General features: G+C 36.4%; 1 pseudogene; it reads left to right on the top strand.

The window, feature by feature from the left end:
* The first annotated feature begins 403 nt into the window (after positions 1–403).
* LOC122115528 lies at positions 404–1,065 on the top strand (annotated as a pseudogene).
* The last annotated feature ends 21,257 nt before the right edge of the window (positions 1,066–22,322 follow it).

Below are 22,322 nucleotides of genomic sequence, written 5' to 3' on the forward strand. Positions count from 1 at the left end.
GTTCTACTCATGCTGGTGTCTTGGTCTGGACTGTCTCTGGTCTGCAATATGCATGATGAAGATATCTACTCCTCATCAGTTTTTGCTGGTATTGAGTAGAATCCACTTGCCAGCGCTTCTGACACCTTTGTCCCGGACTCTCTCTGTTGTAGCTAAGGCTGCTACGGCTGTCCTGCTCCTGCCAGAGCCACCGCAGCTGCCACAGCCCTGGCTACAGGCAAATGCTCAGTTCTGGAAAATCCTTGCCTGGATTTTCCCTCTCTGGCCAAACTCTCTGTAATGTGATAGCACACTTGGTGTGATTCTCTAGCCTAGGATTGTTCACTGGAACATTACAACTGCTCTCTATGCAAGGGCTAGTTTAGCCTCCAGCTTCTCCTCTGCCATCCTCTGAAGACCCTGGATGCAACTCGTGTCTACCTCATTTGACAAGTTTTACGAATACTGTATTAGATGATGTTATTGCAGAAGAAATTTTAGGCAAATCAATTTAGCAACTGTGAAAAATTCAACCAAAAGGATACTTGAAATTTATTCACAAGGACATCAAACCGTCAAAGATCCATCTAGACAGAAGTGGAAATATCCATCTCTGTGACCTTGGCATCAGTGAGCAGCTTGTGTACTCCGTCCCTAAGACAAGAGATGCTGGGTATAGGCCATATATGGCATCTAAAAGAATGGGCCCTATATATCTGGACAAGGCTATGACATCCACTGAGATGTCTGGAGTTTGGGAATTACATTGTAAGTGTTGGCCACAGGCCAATTTCCTTATCCAAAGTGGAATTGTATATTTGATCACCTAATAAAGGTTGTGATTGGAAACCCTCACAGCTGAGCAACTCGGGAATTCTCCCCAACTTTCAACAATTTTGTCCACTTGTGCCTTACAAAGGATGAATCCAAAAGGCCAAAGTATAAAGGGCTTTCAAAACATCCCTTTATTTTGATGTATGAAGAACATACCATCAAGATTGCATGCTATGGGTGTAAAATCCTGGATCAAAAACAGCGATCCCCAACTCTCCCATGTATGTTGATTGGTACTGCTGCTACATCTGACTCCACAGAAAAGGCAGAGAGGAAGCAAGATGTGAACAATTTTCATCCTGTTATCACCATGTTTCTACTGCTCATCAAGACAGCATGTGCAATAAGTCTGGTGTTTGTTTTCATTATGAATGTGTACTTGGTCACCTAGGACCTGCATTTCTGTAATGCTCAATCACTCCACAGTGTTTGTACAGGTTAGAGAGGGAGAGAACTTATCCTGCTCTGTTGTGATGAGCCTACTCATGACAAGTGGAAGCTGTATGATCCAGTTGTTGACTGTGTGATGATATCACATCTGAAATCTTTTCTAGACTCAAATCCTGGAGATGTAACTATTGGAATGGGGGTTTTGTCTTGTGACTTCTAGTTCCTGGGACGGTGCATTAATGGATATTTGAACATATAGAGACTCTTGGGTTGTTCAAGTGACAAGAAGACCTTTGCACAGCCAGTGATACATATTGCCTTTCTGGAGCTGGGAGACAGAGGAGGAATTTTACTTTTTCTTCCCCAAGTGCAATAGATTTTCTGATTTGTTTGACACTATTGCTTTACCAGTCCTTGATAATGTTTAGCAACTCTATGTTCTCAGCCAAATTTCCTGTATCAAAATCTTGCTAAATTAGATTGAATTTATCTTTACTAAATGAAAAAATCAGATTGCGTTCCAGGAGGTAAACATTAAACTATCAAGACAGGATTGAATGTGTCTTTTTTCTCCTTTACCAGTACTTCTGCTGCTTATTGGGAAGACCCCACATTTGCCACTTGTCAAAGAAGGTGCTGATCCTAACAATTTTTCTCTCTTGGAATTTGATGTGCTGCCAACTTCATGTTATACCTGCCACAAACCACCAGGGATGAAAAAAAGTTCCAGAGGGTAAAGTTTAGAGATATTTTTAATTGTGGTGTCATATCCAGAATGACTCTGTGTGTGTGTGTGTGTGTGTGTGTGTGTGTGTGTGTGTGTGTGTGTGTGTATTTCCCCTTGGCTTCAAGCTTGATACTTTAGCTATCATTACTCATTAGCAGGAAAAAGTCGCTGGAAGCTACTGATTAAAGATTTCTTTTAGGCAGCAAAAGATGAAAACTCAGTTGTTTGCATTTTGTTATGACTGCTCCAAGTCTTCCCTTTCTAAAGTCCTCTCTTTCCTGAAATTCCTTTAATGCAATTTTTGCCACCTCCCACATATGTATGCTCATAGAATCATGGTTCAAAGCCAGCCTGGGCAGAAATGTCTATGAGACTCTTATCTCCAATTGACCAGAAAAAAGCATGAACTGGAGGTGTGGTTCAATTAATAGAGTGCCAACATTCTACAAAAAGAGCCAAATGTAATCAAGAGATGCATACACAGAAAAAAAGGGTCCCAGCTGATGTAACTGAAGAACAAGCAATTTTTTCTAGAAACTGCCATGACTATATTAGGATCTGTAAGGGCAGTATTTGAGATCAGTTTTTCATGTGCTAAATTTTTATCAGTTCCTTTCTTTCCATTGGAATTCTTCCTCACTTTATCCCTTTATTCCCAATAAATAAAAGGCAAAATTTAAAACTCTGCATAGCAAATATCATAACTTGTTCTTTCTTTCCACCAGCCAGGCTCTTAGTAAGTTATGCTTCAGCCCCTGACACTGAACAGTAGGCCTTACAGAGTAGTGGAGACAGCACTGTGACCAGAACGGTCATGGTCTGAGATGTAAGTGATGAAACGATTCCCAAACCAAATCCTGTGTGTCCTATGTCTCCTCTCTGAGTAATGATCGCAAAAACTTTTAAGAAAATTTGTTAGGAAATGGAAAGACTTGGAAAAAAATGTGTTACGTGAAGTAAGCCAAGCCCAAAGAAACATATAGGTCCCATGGTTTCCCTTATTTGCAATATTTAACATATATCTGAGTCAAGCAGAAAAGGTCAGATAAGGAGATGTTAGGAAAATGAACCCTAAGATATGTATTCAAATGTTTCTTTTTTCTTTCATGGGATTGTTTTATTAGATTATAAGATTATTTCTTTGTTGCTTTGTATGTCCCTCCCGCACAGTATAACCCCTGCTTTCACTGTATTTGATGTCGGTATAATTTGTGGAGGGGAAGGGGAAAAACAAGTCGTTTAAATAAGGATACAGCTGGACCCATTTCAACAATGAGAAATACAAATTGTCATGTCGAAAACGAGCTTTACAACTTTGGTTGAGGGGGTGGAGGATTGGGTGGGGAGCAGGGGGAGGCTGGGAAGGGATGAGAAGGTGAAACAAAGGAGGAGGCTACAATGCTTGATAAGAAATGTACTCATTATCTTGCCCATGTAATTGTAACCCCTCTGTATAGTATTTTCACAATAAAAAATAAATAAAAATTAAAAAAAGAAAAGAAAATGAGAATGGCTTTTCAAGTTAAAAACCTGTGAATTGCAAACTTGAGAAATGGTTTGTCCCAGTTATATTGGCCTGATTTCCTTGTCTCCCTCTGACTGCCATGGTAACCTAATCCTTACACTTCCCAGTGTTCTGAATGGAAGCACTGCTCTGTCTTCCTTGGACTACACCAAGCCGTAATTTTCTGTGACTCCCAGGATTCAAGAAGAATTTGCCTCTTCACTGTCAACTTCCTATCTGACTCGGTGTAGGCTTGCTTGCCATTATGCAAACAGAAATTAAAGTAATTCTGGCTGTCCAGGAGTTATTCTGACCATTTTGTAGTGTGGATTATCACATTGAAAAAAGGCAATAATCATGGGTAATAATACACTATAAACTTAAGGGCAAGGTGTTATTACAGTGTAACTTTATTAAAACCAAAGGGTATATAGTGTTCTCCAGTTGTGAAAATAGTGTGATAACTGTACATTATTAGCTCTGGTTATTTTTCTTGTACCATATAAATAATATAAAATTATGGAGAAAGTTATTGTGAAGGAATATTGCCTTATTAGTAAAAATGGAACACAGTAACAACTGTTTCTTGAGGCTATAGAATATTTTATCCTGTATTCTTGTTTAAATTCCTCCTCTATTTAAGATATATATCTATGTCTACAGACATAGATATATATATGATATACATATATATATGATAGTTAGATTATATATCTATGTCTATAGACATAGATATATAGATATAGATATATAGATATAGATATCCTTTGCCTGCAGGTCTGTTATAATAAATATACAAGGTGACGATGAATTTGTAATTTGCTTTTCCCAAGTTACACCCTAGGAAGGGAGAAAAAGCCAACTAATGATATTAAATTTTTTGTACATTTCACATTGGATTAAAATAATTTCCTTCCAAAAAATTTCTTGCAAATATTTGACAGAAAACAACTTTTTTCATCCATCACTCAAATTCATTGCTGTTGCTGCTATTTTCACAGTTGCCAAGTAAGAACAGATTCAACAGTTATATGGAATGATTTGTATTTTGAACAGTTACAGAGTTCAAGTTGCTATTTATGAGAGGTTAATAGTAGAAAAACACTTTTTTCTATTACATTCTCTTTAAATCTCTCATTCATAGTTTCATATTACAAAGAAAAAAAGCTCGATATAGGATAGTCTAACTGCTTTAAAAATACTTATTAGTCAAATAACATTAGTCTTAAGAGCATATTGGCTCTTCGGGATACATAAAACATTGGAGAAATTTCGAGCTAGGACTGACCTTTGGCATTTTTCTAATTTAATTTTATTTTCAAGGTGATATACAGAAGGGTTACAGTTATATAAGGTGATGATTTCATTTCTTGCCTAACTTGTTACCCAGCTTATTTTTCTCTCTTTCCCTCCCCTACAATCCCACCCCAAATCTGTCTTTTGTGACAGCTCTAATGTTTCTCTTAGTCCTTTAGTTTAAAACTTTAGTTTTTTCCTCTTTAAATTGTAACCCAGGACTTTCTCCATCTGTAGTGATTTCAGGCAACTCTGAATTTTTAGAACTGCTAACAAGGCAAAGGTACAGGCATCCAAACTGTCTCAATCATAATGGATGTAAATGAAATAACACTCTAAAGCCAAGCAACCTTTCCAGGAGAAATCAGTAAGTATTTCCGTACTATCTATGAATTTTCAGTGACATAAAATGAACTGGCTAGTTATTTAAGGTTCTCCTGGAGGTCCAGCATACATTTGCAGTGAACCCAGGTGACAGATTCATATTGGGGACAACATATCCTTTATAGGGGCATCTATTGTTGATGTTTCAATTTCCACTATATCTCCACAAATTACTGTATTTCCCAGCTTCATTAAAGCAGAATCATCTGCTGCAGTAATTGAATCTATGTTGACTCGTGTTCTAAATAGAGTTCTCTTCCATTTGTATGGCAACTTTTTTCAGATATCTCCTATAATTCTCCAGAGATTGCCATCATCTTCCCATATGCTGAGAGAAATACTTCTGACACCTGAAATATTTCTCTTCTTGTTGACAAACTGTACTGACATGACCATTACGATAAGACAATGATACAGATAGACAACTATAGATGTACAAACATTTCATAGTGCATAAAGTCCTACAATGTACAAATTATTAATCTGTTTGTGCTAATACTGAGGCTACAACTCAATGCCTTGAGCTCTTCCTTCACTTTTGTGCTGGATGTTGGTACTTTACTACTCCTGCCACACTTTCACTTCTAGCCGATAGCTGGTTAACTGGAGTTAGGTCTTATGGGCTTTTCTGCCTGGGCTGGCTTCAGTCCAAAATCCTCAGATCTCCTTCTTGGGTAACTAGGATTACAAGTATGAGCCACAAACATACCTTAACATTAATTTAGGAACTTTTTGTCTTTCTGTGTATAGTGCTGGGTTTGATGATGCAGTTATGTGATATGTTGGGATGTTTGCAGCTTTTCATATGTGTTTTTCTTAAGTCTCCATAAACAGGAAGATAAAGCAAATCAAAGTCACAACAAAATAACCAACATGACACTAAGACACATTATATTTTTTAAATGCTTTGTTAAATGACTTTATAAAAGTCACCAAACTATAGCTCCCCTATTACCCATTAATTACACTTTTGGGCATTTACCTGAATGATCTCAAACAAGACGATACTAAAGCTGCCAGCACAACTATGTTTATTGTAGCATTATTTACCATAACTAATATATGGAACCAACCCCAGATGCCCCTCAGTAGATGAATGGATCAAGAAAATGTGGTATATATACACAATGGAATTCTATGCCTCCATCAGAAAGAATGGCATTGTTAGGAAATAGAAGACTTGGGAAAAAATTATATTAAGTAAGCCAAGACCAAAAAAACATAGATTGCATGGTTTGCCCTCTTTACAATAACTAATATATGTCTGAGACAAGCAGAAAAGGTCAGACAAGATGATGTTATGTGACATGAACCCCAAGATAAAGAAACAAGTGGTTTTTCCTTTCTTGCTATTGTTTCTAATGTATTTTTCATGTACCACGTGATTTTTTGTTGCTTTGTATGTCCCCCCGCCCCCACGGTATAACCCCTGTTTTCACTATACTTGATGTTGGTATAATTTGGGGAGGGAAAGGAAAAAACAAATTGTTTAAATAGGGATACAGCTTGACCCATTACTCATTACCTTGCTCATGTAATTGTAACCCCTTTGTACATTATTTTCACAATAAAAAACTCATTATGAAAATAAAAGTCACCAACCATCAGATACTCAAATTATTATTTTTTAAAGCTAGAACTCTTTCCCCTGAAAAGACAGGAAAGAGACATTCTGGGCATTAAACATACTGGGTATGGCCAGGCACCAGTGGCTCACAAGTCTTTCATCCTAGTTACTCAGGAAGTGAGAATTTTTTCTTTTTTAAAATATTTCTTATTGTAAAAATTCTTCACAGAAGGATTACAGTTACATGAGTAAGGTAATGAGTACATTTTCTACCAAACATTGTTGCTTCCTCCTTTGTTTTCCCCCTATCATCCCTTCCTTCCCTCCTCCCTAACTACTGCCCCCCACAAAGTTGTTTATAACCCCTGTTTTCACTGTATTTGCTGCCAGTATCCTGCATCTTATATATACACTTTTCTAATATGGAGAGAGGAAGGGAAAAAATAAAATGCTTAAATAGGGATACAGGTTGACCCATTGTAAAATGAGATATTCAAGACACTTTGTTGAAAAGGATGCTGAGATTTAATAAACATGTTTTGAAGTTCACTAGGCAAAAGACCAAGAGGATATTATCTCCAGTGAACTACAAAAAGCTGGAAGTGGGACTGTGGTTCATTTGGTAGAGTGGTTGTCTTGAGTGTAAAAACTCAACAACAGCATTCAGGCCCAGATTTTAAGCTCCCAGACTGGCAAAATAAATATAAATGAATAAATAAAAAGAAGTTACAAATGTAGTTGTTTGTAGAGCCATATGAGCAAAATTAATATACCTAGTAGAATAGTATGTACCTTGTAGTTATAAAATGTATTTTCTTAATATTGGATAAAATTTCCTATAGTTTTCTGAAAGATTTGTTTTGTTTTTATATCAGTATAATTCTTTTTGTTGTTGTTTTTTCTCCAGTTGATCTGTCTATAATAAAACACAATATTGAAGTCCTGAACTATTAAAATTGTATTGTGTATCTCCCTTTCAGTGGATGGGGAGTTGCTTTTTTGTGTACCTGTTTGTGTATACCGGTGTACATATATATTTATATATAATTATATATAAAAGGTGTTGTGTAATGTTCTTGTTTTTGTGTTTTTACTGCTTTCAACTTACCTTTTATTTAAAATTTAAAATGTCTGAAATGCATCACTTTATGCCTTTGAATGAAATGTCATAGGCTATCAGTTCTTATTTTGTTAACTTGTGTCTTTAGAGGGGTATATGCTTCTGGTAAGCAATGTGCAGTTAGGTGTTATTTTTCCATTCTATTATTCTATGTCTTTAAATAGAGAATTTAACCATTTATATTCATTATAATTATTGATAGTTCTTAATGTACCATATATAATGCATTGTCTACTCTTCTAGTCATTCTTTCTACCTCTCCTACTTCAAGGCTTCATGTGGTTAGTTAAGTGAAGAGTTCTTGCTGTTTATTTGAGATTTTGCTATCATTTTCTCCACTTAAGATATTTGCTGTCACAAGACTTACACAAAAAGTGTAAACATCATTTCAGGAAGAAGAACTCACCTAAGTGTGTGTGTTTGAGTGTGTGTGTATGTGTGTGCATGCATACTGCCATATACACAAATATCAGAACACTTACTTTATAAAGGTAAATTTCATATATCCCATTTTTTCTCTTTCCATATCATCTCTTTTGGTGTGTTAATATTGTTGATGTTAATTTTTCATAAATATGTGCACTTTTTAATTGACTAATAATTAAATACACTTTGGGATTTCAATGGGATAGTTTGATTAATTTTTATATAATATTGAAATGACAAGACTATTTCTATCTGCAGATAGCATGATATTATGGATAAAAGACCCAAAAGTCTCCAAGAAATCTCAGATCTGAATATTATTTTTGTTCAGTTTGTAGGATACTAGATCAACATAAAGAATCTGGTAGCTCTTTCTATACACCAAAAATGAAAAGATAGACGAAGAAATCAGAAAAATAATTGCATAAACAATAATATCAGAGTTTTCAAACCTAATGGAATGTGTAACACATTAAAGAAAGTGAAAAGACACTAGAAGATGAAAATATTTCCATTGTTCATGCATCAAAAGAGTCACCATTGTGAAAATGGCTATATCTCTAACTAACAACCTAAAGAAAATTCAAGAACATTCTGTTTTTGTCCATTGTGATGTTTGAAACCTGGGTTTGGGCACTATCCCTGGCCTCTTCAGCACAAGATGAGCCCTCTACCACTTGAGTCATAGCACTACTTCTGGTTTCTGGTAGTAAATTGGAGATAAAAGTCTCACAAACTTTCTTACTTGGGCTAGCTTTGAACCACGATCCTCAGATCTCATCCTCCTGAGTAGTTAGTATTATGAGGATGAGCTACCGGCATCTGGGTAAAGGATATTCTTCTCAAAAATTAAAAAAAAAAATCAGTGTGAAAATTCATGTGGAAACATAATCTCAAATAGCCAAAGAATTCTGCACCATAAGAATACTGGAGGCATCATAATAAAATTACTGAAAAATATATTGTCCCAGTGTAGTGAGAAAAAATAGTCCTTTATTAGCACAAAACCATCACAGGGACCAACTGACAGACCAGAATTATACCCATAGATCCAAGGCCATTTGGTTTTGACCAAAGACTCAAAAATATATTAAGAAAATGTGTAATTTCAGCAACAAATGACATTTGGAAAAGTAGATGTAAACATAGATGAGATTGACACTAAGTCCTGTTCACCCTGTACAAAACTCAGCTAAAAATGTCTCAGAAATATTCACGTAAGATTAGAAACTTTAAAGCCATTTCAGGAAGACACAGGAAATACACCTGAGAATGGAACATAAGCAGTACACTGGAAGAAATAGTCATAGGCAAACATTTTCCAAACAAATCTCAATAACCCATTCAGAAGAGCAAGAATTGACAAGTGGACTGCATCAATGCGAAACGCTATGCACCAAAAGCAAAAATTACCAGAGTGAAGAGATAATGTCAAAGAGTGAGAGAAAAATCTTCCTGTTGGTTAGGAAGAGGATTAATATCCAGAAAATATAATGAATTCAGAAAATCAAAAGTATAATACAACAAAGAGATGGGGGTAATGTCCACTTGAAATAGCTTTGTTGACAATTTCAACAACATTTTAAAGAAAACTTCATAATTAGTAAATATAACATGTTTACATACTATCCTCATGGAGAAAATCCCAGAAGTAAAGAACATAACAGGTGACCATAAAATGGTGCTACACTTAAAATTTGCTGCTGTTGAAAAACATACAATGTTTGAAATTTTCCTTTTAATAAAGGAGAGAAAATCAGTACTTTATGTTTATTGCTACTGCCAGACATGTCATAATTCCATCATGTAGGAGCTGTGAGCCCAATTATTTTGCTATTTTTAATCATAATAAAGTAAGGGGTCAAAGATCAAAACATGTGGTTTCCCTCCTGATCATCTTAAATTGGATATACTGTCAGAAATAGTTTGCCTGAGTTTGTATAGGTTCATATTTGATTCAAAGCTACTTCTTGAAATGAGATTATCTTTTCTGATAAATGTACATTTCATAACAATATTTATTGCGCTATGTGAGTAGTGAAATTACTCTCTAGGCAATCATTTTACACAAAGAAATATACCACTTCTAAAGGCTGTAAACACTTTACATGCTGTAAAATCTTTATACAAATTTAAATATTCTAACTATCCAAAAAGAAGTACAGTTGAAAATATGCTATATACTTAGTAGCTGATACTTGTGTCAGGGGAGTTGAAACTTGCATGACCTGATATATGAAAATGTGAAAATAATGTTTAGCATAATCACTATGGTAGGTAGGTGTTGATGAAAAATAAAGTGGAGGGGCTGTGATAGTTGCTCAGTGGTCTAGTACTTGCCTTGCATGCATGAGGCTCTGGGTTCAGTTTCTCAGCACCACAGAAGCAGAAAAAAACCAGAAGTGGTGTTGTGGCTCAAGTGGTAGAGCTCGAGCCTTAAGCTGAATTGCTGAGGGACAGTGTGCAGTGCCAGAGTTCAGGCCTTATGACTAGCAAAAAAAGAAAACAAAAGTAAAGAAAAATATAGTGAAAGAACGGTTCTGGTGGCTCACATCTATAATCAGGAGGCTGAGATCTGAGGATCACACATCAAAGCCATCCCAGGCAAGAAAATCTATGAGAGTATTAAACTCTCCAATTAAATACAGAAAACCACAAGTGGAGGTGGAGCTTAAAGGTAGGGCAGTAGTTTTGAGCACCAAATGCAAGGACAGTGCTCTGGCCCAGAGTTTAATCTCAGTGACTGGCAAAAGATTATGTGTGTGTGTGTGAGTATATATGTGTGTGTATGTGTGTGTGTGTGTGTGGTATATGTGTAAATACATATAAACATAGTTGACAAAATGTGCTCTATAGAAGTATGTTCAGAACGATTTTAATTCTTTCAAAATGTTGACAAAGTATAGTGATTCTATGTAACCATAAAGCATCTGTCAGCATGATTCATTAGAAAAGTACATGATTTCTTCCCCATACTTTGTGGCTTTCTTTCACTGACATTTGCCTATCCCCAACAATGATCTAGAAACAAATGAGTCACAGCCACAACATTTGGCAGAGCAAGCTAAAGTTTAAAAAAGCTGTCCAATATTCTATGAGAGGATCTCTTGTTATCCATTAATATCAAACTGTCTTCAGTCATTGCTTATATCTACAACACGTCCTTCAAAGGACAGAAAAAAAAACATTTTCTGCTTAGAGTAGTGAGCAGAACTAAATGAAGGGCTTTCCAATTATGATCTCTTTATAGTTTAAACACTTTCAAAGCTTCTTAGCACATTAACAGTGTCATTTGCTATGAAGAAAGCTGTTTTTATCTTGATGCCTTCCACTTGTAAAATTCTCTCTCTGATTTGCTGAGTCCCTGGAAAGATACTAAGAAAGATCCTGTTTATTCCAACAATCCTCAAGTCTCTGAGCATATTTTTGTTATTACTCAGCTTTTTATTATTGCAGTTCTGTAGTGAAGATTGAACTCTGAAGTATTTGGTAGCTGCATCGCTGCTTCCCACAACATATACCCTCACAAATTATTTTGCAAGTTGAGGACTATTCTAATATACTATCTTTGTCTGTAACTGAGTGAAGAATAACACTGGGAAATTGATCCATATGACATTCATGGATATTGCCTACACAACAGGAGAACAATTTTTTTACCAGTTCTATAGTGGACAGTAGCCTAAAATCCAGATTATGCAAAGATATCAGAATTAAATTCAAAAGAATCAGAAATTAATAAATACGGGAAGGAGTTGAATTGAAACTTTTCAGAAGAACTAAAGAAGGCCATTAGGTACATGAAGAATGTTCTGGCAATAAAGAAAATACAAATCTAAATAGCACTGAGAGTCCATCTCTTCCCAGTGAGAATGTGTGTCATCAAAATAGATGCGTGCCAGGACATGAAGGAAAGGAACTCTAATCACCATTGTTAGGAATGTAAGCTTGTGCAACCCCTGTGTAGTTTGAAGATTCCTCAAAATCTAAACATAGATTTACCCTATGATCCAGTGACCACCCCTCTTAGGCATTTATCCAAAAGATTTTAAGACAATATATAATAAAGTCATGTGTAAAACCATGTTCATTGCTGCAATATATGAAATGGCCCTGATGCCGTATACTCTACAAATTGTTCAAGACGTGACACATACACACACACACACACACACACACATGGATAGATAGAGATACAGATATGCATCTTTATGTAGCTATAGAGATCTTTATATACTTGTTTCTGTATAAATTGATTTATGTATCTATGTATGTGTCTGATATGTCTCGTTGTAGATACATACACTCATCTATAGGAAGGATAATATGTCAAATAAAGAGAAATGGAGATAGTGTTCTCTTTCATGTGGAAGATGGATCTAATTTGTTAATATATGTGTAATTGTATAATCACAGTATAATAATACATGGATATATGAACTAAAATATGACATTTTAAAGGGAGATGCAATAGTATAACTTTTAAAAAATGAACTTGTAACAAAATGAATACCAAGAAGCTTGAATTTGAGGTGACACTTCTGGGTGGGGATTACAAAATCAATTGGAAAAGGGTATGCAAATGAAGGGAGAAAGCTGCATAGAGATATAGGAATGAAATTCAGTGTATGTACATAAGGATCGAATTTAAAAATGGAGCAGGTGACATGAAGGCTTAGAGAGTGCAGGGCAGGAGAGCCCAGAGCATTGGAGGCTGATGCCTTCCTGCCTGCCCTAACCAAGGAGCTGATCTGGGGAGATGCAGCTGGATCTCATGGAGCTCTTGTATCCTGATGAGCTACGGGGAGAGGCTGTACCTTACCTCGTGGTTTGGGCCACTGTATCACATTAACCACTACCAGCCTGCGGCAGACTGAGCACCCCGGGGCTGACCTCTGAGGTGCAGGCTTCCTTACCTCAATGGCACTTCCTGCGGACCCTGCACCACCAGGATTGGCCTGGGGCTCAGGCTGACCTGCCTTTTAAGGAACACGGGGCATTGAGAACTGTGCCAAGGACCAAAAATGATTGACAGCTCAATATTCACAGTAGGGCTGTGAAGGTAGCTCAGTAGTAGAGTGCTTGCCTTGCATTCATTAGGCCCTGGGTTCCATTCCTCAGTACCACATAAGCAGAAAAATCCGGAAGTGGCGCTGTGGCTCAAGTGGTAGCATGCTTGCCTTGATCTGAAGAACTGAGGGTCCCACATATGACCCCCAAAAAAGAAAAACAAAAACAGAACTCTCACAGTAAACGAACTGCAGGAGGCTGCTGGGAAGAACAGGAACCCCCCTCCACCCACGCCCGCCAAAAAAAAAAGAGAACAACCTACTATCAGGCCTTTGCATGGGCTGCTCTGCATCCTGCCTTAGGCTTTGCTAATATCCACAGTGAACCTTCCTGCCTCTTCTTCAGGTTTCAGTCCTTAGTGAGATTCTTCGAGACGCCTGTATAAAACCACACCCTCTCATGGACTCTATTATGACAATCAGAATGTTCCCAAGAATGTCCACATCCCTGTGTAACCACAGGGGACAAGTGTTGGAAAGTCAGGTCCCAGGTAGAGGAAAGAGGATCACTTGAACACAGAGTTTTAGTCCAATCCAACAACATAGCAGTATCCTGTCTCAACAAACAAAAAGAGCAGGTCCTTGTGGCTCACCATGCAATCCTTGCTAATCAGGGGGTTGTTATCTTGAGGAATGTAGTTCAAAGCCAAGCAGAAAAGTCTGAAAGACTTTATTTTCCATAAATCAGCAAAATGATCGAATGGAGGCTTGGCTCAAGGGGTAGAATTTCAACAAAAGCCAAACTATGAGGCCCTGAGTTCCAACTCAGGTAACTAGCAAAAATAAAATAAAGGGAAGCAGAGGGAAATTTGACATAAACCTAAAGCCATCTGAAGATGTAGCAGAAAGGATTTCAAACGTGCTGGCTTTGAAGACTGCAGTGGTGGGACCACAAGCCCTGGAATGCTGTAGGCACCACAGATATTGGAAGACTCAAGTAGAGGATTTTCTCCAAGCCCTCAGGGGCGCTTAGAACACTGCAGACATCTTAATTTCTGTTCTGGGTCCAAGATTCTGATTTCTGATCTCTGGCCTCCTGAATTGTGAGAGAATAAATATCTGATTTTTTTAAAAAAAATAATAAAAGTAAAAATAAAAAAATTGAGGAGATTGGTGAATTTGAGACACAGGAGAATGATGGAAGAGTTGACATTATCATGGTGCACTGTAATTAGAAATAATGATTTTTTTTTAAAGTTCTAATTCAAAATGCAGCAGGAACCATGAAAAACAATTATAAACCCAGCCAGTAATACTTTTGGTTGAAATCCATTCCCCTCAAGAGGACTCAACAGATCTGATAACGTTACATTCTAACATGTACAAATCTTAAGAGCATATAATGTTAAAGTAATTTACCTCCTCATTCTCTTGTAAAACCAAAGTCCTATTTTATTACATAAAGGTTTCAAACTCTGTAAATATAATTCTGTTTGCAATGTAAAGGCTTAATGAAGTTACTCTTCTTCTGCTGGCTCTTCTGTGACTTTGGAGCCTTCCCCGTCGTTTTTTTAAAATGATTTTTAATAAGTTTTTTAATGTGAAAATACTGTACAGAGGGGTTACAATTACATTAGCAAGGTAATGAGTACATTTCCTATCAAGCATTGTTGCCTCCTCCTTTGTTTTTCTCCTACCATCCCTGTCCTTCAGGACTACACCAGCCAAAGTTGTAAAATTTGTTTTTCGACATAGCATCTCATTGTTGCAATGGGTCCACCTATCTCCCTATTAAAACAATTTGTTTTTTTCCTTCCCCTCCCCAAATTGTCCCAAAATCAAATACAGTGAAAACAGAAGTTATACTTGGGGGAGGGACATACAAAGCAACAAAAAAATTACCTGATAAATATGTTAAAAACAATGGCAAAAAAGAAAAAAACCATTGTGTACTTATCTTGGGGTTCATTTCACCTAACTTCATCTTATCTGACCTTTTATGCTTGTCTCAGACAAATACTAGTTATTTCAAATAAGGGAAACCATGGGACCTATGTTTCTTTGGGCCTGGCTTACTTCACTCCCCTTCATTTTTCTGAGAGAAAATCTCTTCAATGTCATTTGAATTGAATCCAATTAAATCTTTTCTCTTGGCAGTCAGAGGCACTGCGTACTGAGTCTATCCTTTTCTAGGCGTAAAGATAAACCTCTCTCAGAATGATATGGGGCAGACTCTTCCATTTGATTATTTTTCTTTGAAGTTTCCCTTCATTCACAGAAAAGGCAGCATCCAGTTGCTGTGTTTTGTTTCTTCCACAGATTCTTCCTAATCACTCTTTTCATCATTCTCTTCCCTGCAGTACTGCCAGTCATGACTGTTTTTTTTCCTCTTGATCTTGAGATGAAGATGATGCTTCTGTTACTTCTACTGTAACAGAAAAACCTGTAACTATAGTAGGCTGCCCCTCTAAATTCTCCTTTTTTGTCACTTTTTTTCCCCTCATGCCTACCTGCTTCCCCAGCATCTTCATTTGGGTATTCGTTTTTTTATAAGACTCATGAGAAAACTTTAGATTCAGATGTTGAGGAATTGTTGTAACATTCTTCTTCATTTTGCTGTATGATTGGATCTACTCCCTGTGATCTCAGGCAAGTCATTTGCTGTCCCATGATCTTACAGAGACACTTGCATTGATCAATTGATGTAGATAATCAAGACCCCTTTAAATCTATACCTATAGAGTCTGGTAGATTGCCAGGAAGCAGGAGACAATTTGATTTAACTCTTGCATGTGCTTTTCCTGCAAGAAGCATAAACACAACTAACAGCTATCATCCTCTTTTCTATTTTGCTGAGAAATGTGCCCATCTCAGTGCAGTTCCCCTTGGATTGTTAGCTATTCACATAGTCATGTTATACTAAAAGGGTTACCATGAAATCCAATGTTAGTTTTTAGGATTCTTTTCTTCATGACTGGAGAAATTAGGTGAGAGGTAAGAGTAAGACCACATGAGTAAGCAGTGCCCCAAAGCCTCCAGCTGCCAGCCTCCAGCATGTGCTCCCCAAGGATAATTGCTCTTCCTTTTTTCCTTCTCATTCCTTTATTCTCATTGTTTTGTTTTGAAGAATTTCCCTTAGCATTTCCTGAAGGATAGGTCCCATAGAGTTACATTTTGTTAACGTTGCCTAAGATTGTTCATACTTGGTGTCTTTAATATCCAAAGGATAGCTTTGTTGGCACACAATTTTTCAGGTTTTTGTACTGGTTGTGGGCTTTTTCTTTTGTTTTTTAGTAATGTGGAAAATCTCATGCCACTTTCCTGATATTTAAGATTTCTGCCAAGAAGATTATTTCATTAACTAAGACACTCTTAGGTAAGGTTTCTTTGTTTTCTTGTGAGGACTTGTAAGTCTCTTTATCATTCACTTGCAAGTGTTCATTATAATATATCTCAGAAGACTTGGTTGAATGAAACTGTGGCCATTGGGCTGCTTCTTTCTGAACAAACTGTATCTTTCTGTAGCTTAGGTATATTTTCTGTTATTATTTCTTTGAGTAAGCAGTATAGTCCATTGGCATTCTCCAAGCATTTCTCCTGCCATACAAATGTAATCTTCTAAATAATTTTCCAATCCTCTTAAAAATCTTTACTTTGACTTTTTACTTGACCTGGTTATTTTCTATAGAGTGCCTCCTATCTCATTAATTCTTCTATTTGACCTAACCTGTTTGTAGATGCCTTTTCCTATAGTGTAAGTTTCTTTATCTGTATTTTTAGTTTACAAATCTAGATTAACTCATTTTCAATCTTGGCCAGGCCCTGGTGGCTCACACCTGTAATCCTAGCTACTCAGGAGGCTGAAACCTGAGAATTGTGGTTCAAACCCAGCCTGTACAGAAACATGTGTGAGACTCTGATCTCTAGTTAACTACCAGAAAACCAAAAGTTTCACTATGGCTCCAGTGGTAGAGTGCTCACTTTGAGATAAAGAGCTCAGGGAGAATGCCAAGGCCCAGAGTTCAAGCATTATGACATATGTGTGTGTGTGTGTGTGTGTGTGTATATATATATATATATTAATATATATCCCATCTCTCTTAAATTTTTCTTGTAGTGTTTCTCTCTGTTAAGAAATGTTGAATTTCCTCATAAAGTTTCTTCATTTAGTTCATTACCTCTCCTTAAAAATAGTAATTTCAGTCCTGTCAACATTTGTCTGTCCTGATCACTTCTAGCCTTCCTATGTTGAAGGTGTTATAATAGAAGCTGTTATAATTTTCACAACTGTCAGAGGCTTTAGGGCATGAATTTCATACTGCCTTAGTATTTATTTCAGATACTCGAAGCTGAATATGTAGCTTTGTATCTGACATTCCAAGAAAGATGCTTATTCCTTCCAGTTTTTTTCTTCCTTCAGAATTCTGAAGAATCTTAATGATATTTAAAGATAAGAATAATATTGACACTCATAAAACTGTCTTACTAGGCTTTTTATTGAAATTTCATTACATCTGGAGATAAACATGGCAAGAGAGGATACATCTTGGCAATGTATAGTCTTGTTACTCATAAATGTATCATATCCTTTCTCTAGTTAATTTCGATTTATTATCTTAGATTTTTTTTGATCCAGTCATGGGGCCTGAACTCTGGTCCTGGGTGCTGTCTCTCAGCTCTTCAGCTCAAGGCTAGAACTCTACCATTTGAGCCACAGTGCCACTTCTGGCTTTTTTCTTTTTGCTTATGTGGTGCTGTGGAATCGAACCCAGGGCCTCATGCATGCAAGGCAAGCACTCTACTACTGAGTCACCTTCCAAGCTCCTTATCTTAGATTTTTGTATGTTTCCAAATAGACTATTTGTTAGATTTATACAACTCCATTTTTGGCATCAATCAAACATAAGTTATACATTTATAGTCATACTATATAAGCTATTAGTGAATTTGTATTATTCCATTTATTTCAAATTCATTCAATCAGTGATACCATGTGGAAAATTATTTACTTTGGAACTAATACTCCACCCCTTTGAAATATAAGTACTTGCTGTTGCTAGGATTTTTTTTATTGTTGTATATATTCTGCATTGACAGTCATATTAGCATTTATTTATTCAAGAAGACATTTCAAAATAAATATGCTATCATTCATCCATTCATCCTTATTTCTCATTGCATAGAGATACCTCCCATGGAATGTAAAAGGAATGGTGAGAGATAACATTGTTAGCCCAAAAGAGCTCCCTTCATAGCTTAGCACACTCCTTCCACCTTCCACAGCTTGGCATACTACCTTCCTAGGCAACACTAGGCACATTTAGTAAAGGTAGTAAATTATCAGCCTCCAACCCCCCTTTGCCTCAAGATGGCACATCTCTGGGGCAGCTACCATCATATAAGGCAGCAAGAGCCCCTTACAGTGACCTTTATGTCTGGTCAGCTGCAGGACCCCTTATCTATACATGGACAGCAGCCATAAATCCTAGTCCACCATGATGAAGCTCCTAGTCCCTTCCTAGCCTCAGTAAGTTATATAGGTCTCCTTGGACAATAGCCATCTCTTCTTCTCACTCTTTGCTTATGAGAATGGCTCTTGCTGGTTCTTTTGCTGGCAATAAACCTTTTGTTGTTTTCTGTACCCGGATGTCTGCATGGTTTTCTGGCAAAAGTCTAATAATCTAACAAACATCACTGCCTTAATACTAGTCTCTCAGTGTTAAGTATACTGTTAGTTACTGTAGTGTATTTGTAGATATGCTTTTTTTTATTTGTAGATATTCTTGAGTGAGTTATTAGTTACTGAAGTATATTTTTAGATATTCTTTTTATTTTTTTATTTTTTATTATGAATATAATATACAGAGAAGTTACCGCTATATAGGCAAGATAATGAGTACATTTCTTAACAAACATTGTTGCCTCCTCCTTTTTTTCCTTTTCCCATCCCTTCCCATTACCCGCTTCCCATTTCCCCTCTTCCTCCCCACCACCTCTCCAAAGTTGTAAAGTTCGTTTCTTGACATAACGTCTTGTACATCTCATTGTTGCAACGGGTCCACATGTATGCCTTTTTAAACAATCTGTTTTTTCTCTTCCCCTCCACAAAGTATACCAACATCAAATACAGTGAAAACGGGGGTTATACCGTGAGGGAGGGACATACAAAGCAACAAACAAATCATCTTATGTTAGAAACAATCGCAAGAAAGAAAAAAAAAACATTTGAATCCTTATCTTGAGGTTTATTTCACCTAACATCAACTTATCTGACCGTTTCTGCTTGTCTCAGACATATACTAGTTATTGCAAATAAGGGAAACCATGGGACCTATGTTTCTTTGCGTCTGGCTTACTTCACTTAATATAATTTTTTCCAAGTTTTTCCATTTCCTAACAAATGGGGCAATGTCATTCTTTGTGATGGAGGCATAGAATTCCATTGTATATATATATACCACATTTTCTTGATCCACTCATCTACTGAGGGGCATCTGGGTTGGTTCCATATCTTAGCTATGGTAGATAATGCTGCAATAAACATATTCGTGCTGGTAGCTTTAGTGTGGTCTTGTGATCATTTCAGTAAGTGCCCAAAAGTGGGATTGCTGGGTCATAGGGGAGCCCTGAGACGTCTCATTCATGGAGTGCATAAACAGATAGCTGAAAGAATTCAGGGAGACCACAAAGGGCATGCTGAATGGAGCCCAATAGAAGGAATGGGACTCCAAGGAAACCACAACCAATCAACTAAGTGATATGAGACTAAATACTGGACACCAAATTAAGAAGTAAAGAAGTTCATACAAGATCTAAAACAAAGATCCAGCAAAGAATTTAAAGCCATCAAAGCCAACCAATTAGAAGGAAAAGAAATAAAAAATAAAGTAGAAAGTCTTTACAGTAGATTAGACCATGCAGAAAATCAAATCTCGGGAATTGAAGACCATCTAAATATTATAGAGAAAGAACATACAACCATCCAAGACAAATCCAAGAAATATGATAGATCTATTCAACATTTGGAGGACACCATCAGAAGACCTAATCTGAGAGTAATGGGTGTAGAGGAGCACCTAGAGACAGAAATTAATAGTCTAGAAAATTTGTTTAACAGGATCCTAGCAGAGAACTTCCCAAACATGCAAAACGACAGGCCTATTCAGATACCAGAGGCTTTTAGAATCCCTTTCCAGATATTCTTGACATAGTTTTCATTCATTCTTAGTTTGCTGGAAAGTTGATTTTCTTTTGTATCATAAATGAGATGGGATATTTATCATGTAGTGTTTCTCAGCTTCTTGGCATGATGATGTGCTTTTTCCTAGAGGTTGTTGGGAAGATGTATTATGTTTTAGATATTCAACCAGATTTATATATCTGGGATAAATTGCATTGAGTTGTTATTTTTATATTCTGCTGGATTCCATTTGTTTATACAAACAGTTAGAACTTTTGTACTTACATTAATGACTTGCTAGACTGAATCTTCTACTGGTACCATACTTTTGTGTGGTCTAGTGCTGGGATAGTGCTGATGTCATATAATGAGTCAGAAAATATCTGCCCTGTCTCTCAGTGCTTTAACAGATAATATGGAACTTTCCGGATCTCTACCTTTGTTATAATTATGGATGATCTACTGCTGGTAGAGTGAGTTTGGTTAGAATGTTTCTTTGGAGAAACATTTAAGATGATATTTCCCTTCTTTCAGAGCCTGAATAGCATAGAATCTGAAGACAGGGTCTTGGTAATTAAGCAAGTGACAGTGGAGCCTGTGTGAGGAGAAGTATGTTGTGGTTTCAATTTGTTGTGTCTTAATTTCAACAATAAAATAATACTAAAATAATTTCTTTTAAAGTAAGAGGAAATTTTTGCTAGGTTTTCTAAACTTGACACAGGAGTAATTTAAAAGGTGATATAGAAATTAAAGTAAGAAGATGCTTATAATTCTTTTCTCCATGTCTATTGTATTCCTGCCAGAAATATTTATTAGGCATGTAGGACTGAGGGGACAATAAGAGTCTATAAAACAAGTGGTCTCAAATGAACTAAATGTTGGCTACAAAGGAGAAAAAAAGGCTAGGAACTCTTTTAGATGAAAAGAGACTTGGAGACTACTAAAGAAGTCAATGTACACTTTTCAATTCATGGAAATATAAGTAAGACTAGGGAAATCTCAATATATAATATATTACAAAAATAGATTATTAAAGCATGAAAGATTATAAATCAGTGTCTAAATTCCTTTAGGAGATATGTATCTTCTTTTAATTTAATAGATTTTTTTAAGAAAATATGTATCTTATATAGGCATGTATATATGTATTATATATGTGTACATATGTGTGTACTTATAGGTATATACAACATAATCATAGGATATGTGTTATATATAAGCATATATATATATATATCTTATATATCTTAGATATACATCAATAAACACTTTTGAGTCTTATAATTCAACCTTCTCCAAATTAGTGGCTATGCCTCACTTTATTTGGACAGTTATAACAAAATAGGCATTGTGGCTTATAAAGAAAAGAAGTTTCTTTACTACACTTTAGGAAACTATTAGTGGTGAGAGAGGATTCATGGTGAAGACTTACTCTCTGGATTATAGATAGTGGAGTGCTGGTGTCATATTAAAGTGTTCAAAGTGTTTTCTTGATCTTCTTTTTGTAGGGGCACAAATCCCATTCATGACCATTCTCATGCCTTAATCTCCTCCCAGTGTACATATTACCTAATAATTTTACTTGTTTGTTTGTTTGTTTTTGTGCCAGTAGTGAAGCTTCAACTCAGGGCTTTGCTCAAGGCTAGCTATCCCTAGCTAGCTTTGTGCCCATTAATTGGACATAAGTGCCTCATGGACTTTTGTACCAAAGCTGGGTTAAAAAATTATCTTAAGATTATTATCTCCCAGCTAGCTGTGAGCCACCAGCATCATGTACTTAAGGTTAAGGCTTAGGATTTTGTTTAATTTTATTATATATTGATTTGTTTGTTTTGCAGATTCTGGGTCTTGAACTCTGGGCTTGAACATCCTCACTCAGCATTTTTGTTCAATGTCAGTGTTCTAG

The sequence above is a fragment of the Dipodomys spectabilis genome, unplaced genomic scaffold, assembly GCF_019054845.1.
Source record: "Dipodomys spectabilis isolate Male_0828 unplaced genomic scaffold, ASM1905484v1 ptg000120l, whole genome shotgun sequence".
Classification (NCBI taxonomy): Eukaryota; Metazoa; Chordata; class Mammalia; order Rodentia; family Heteromyidae; genus Dipodomys; species Dipodomys spectabilis.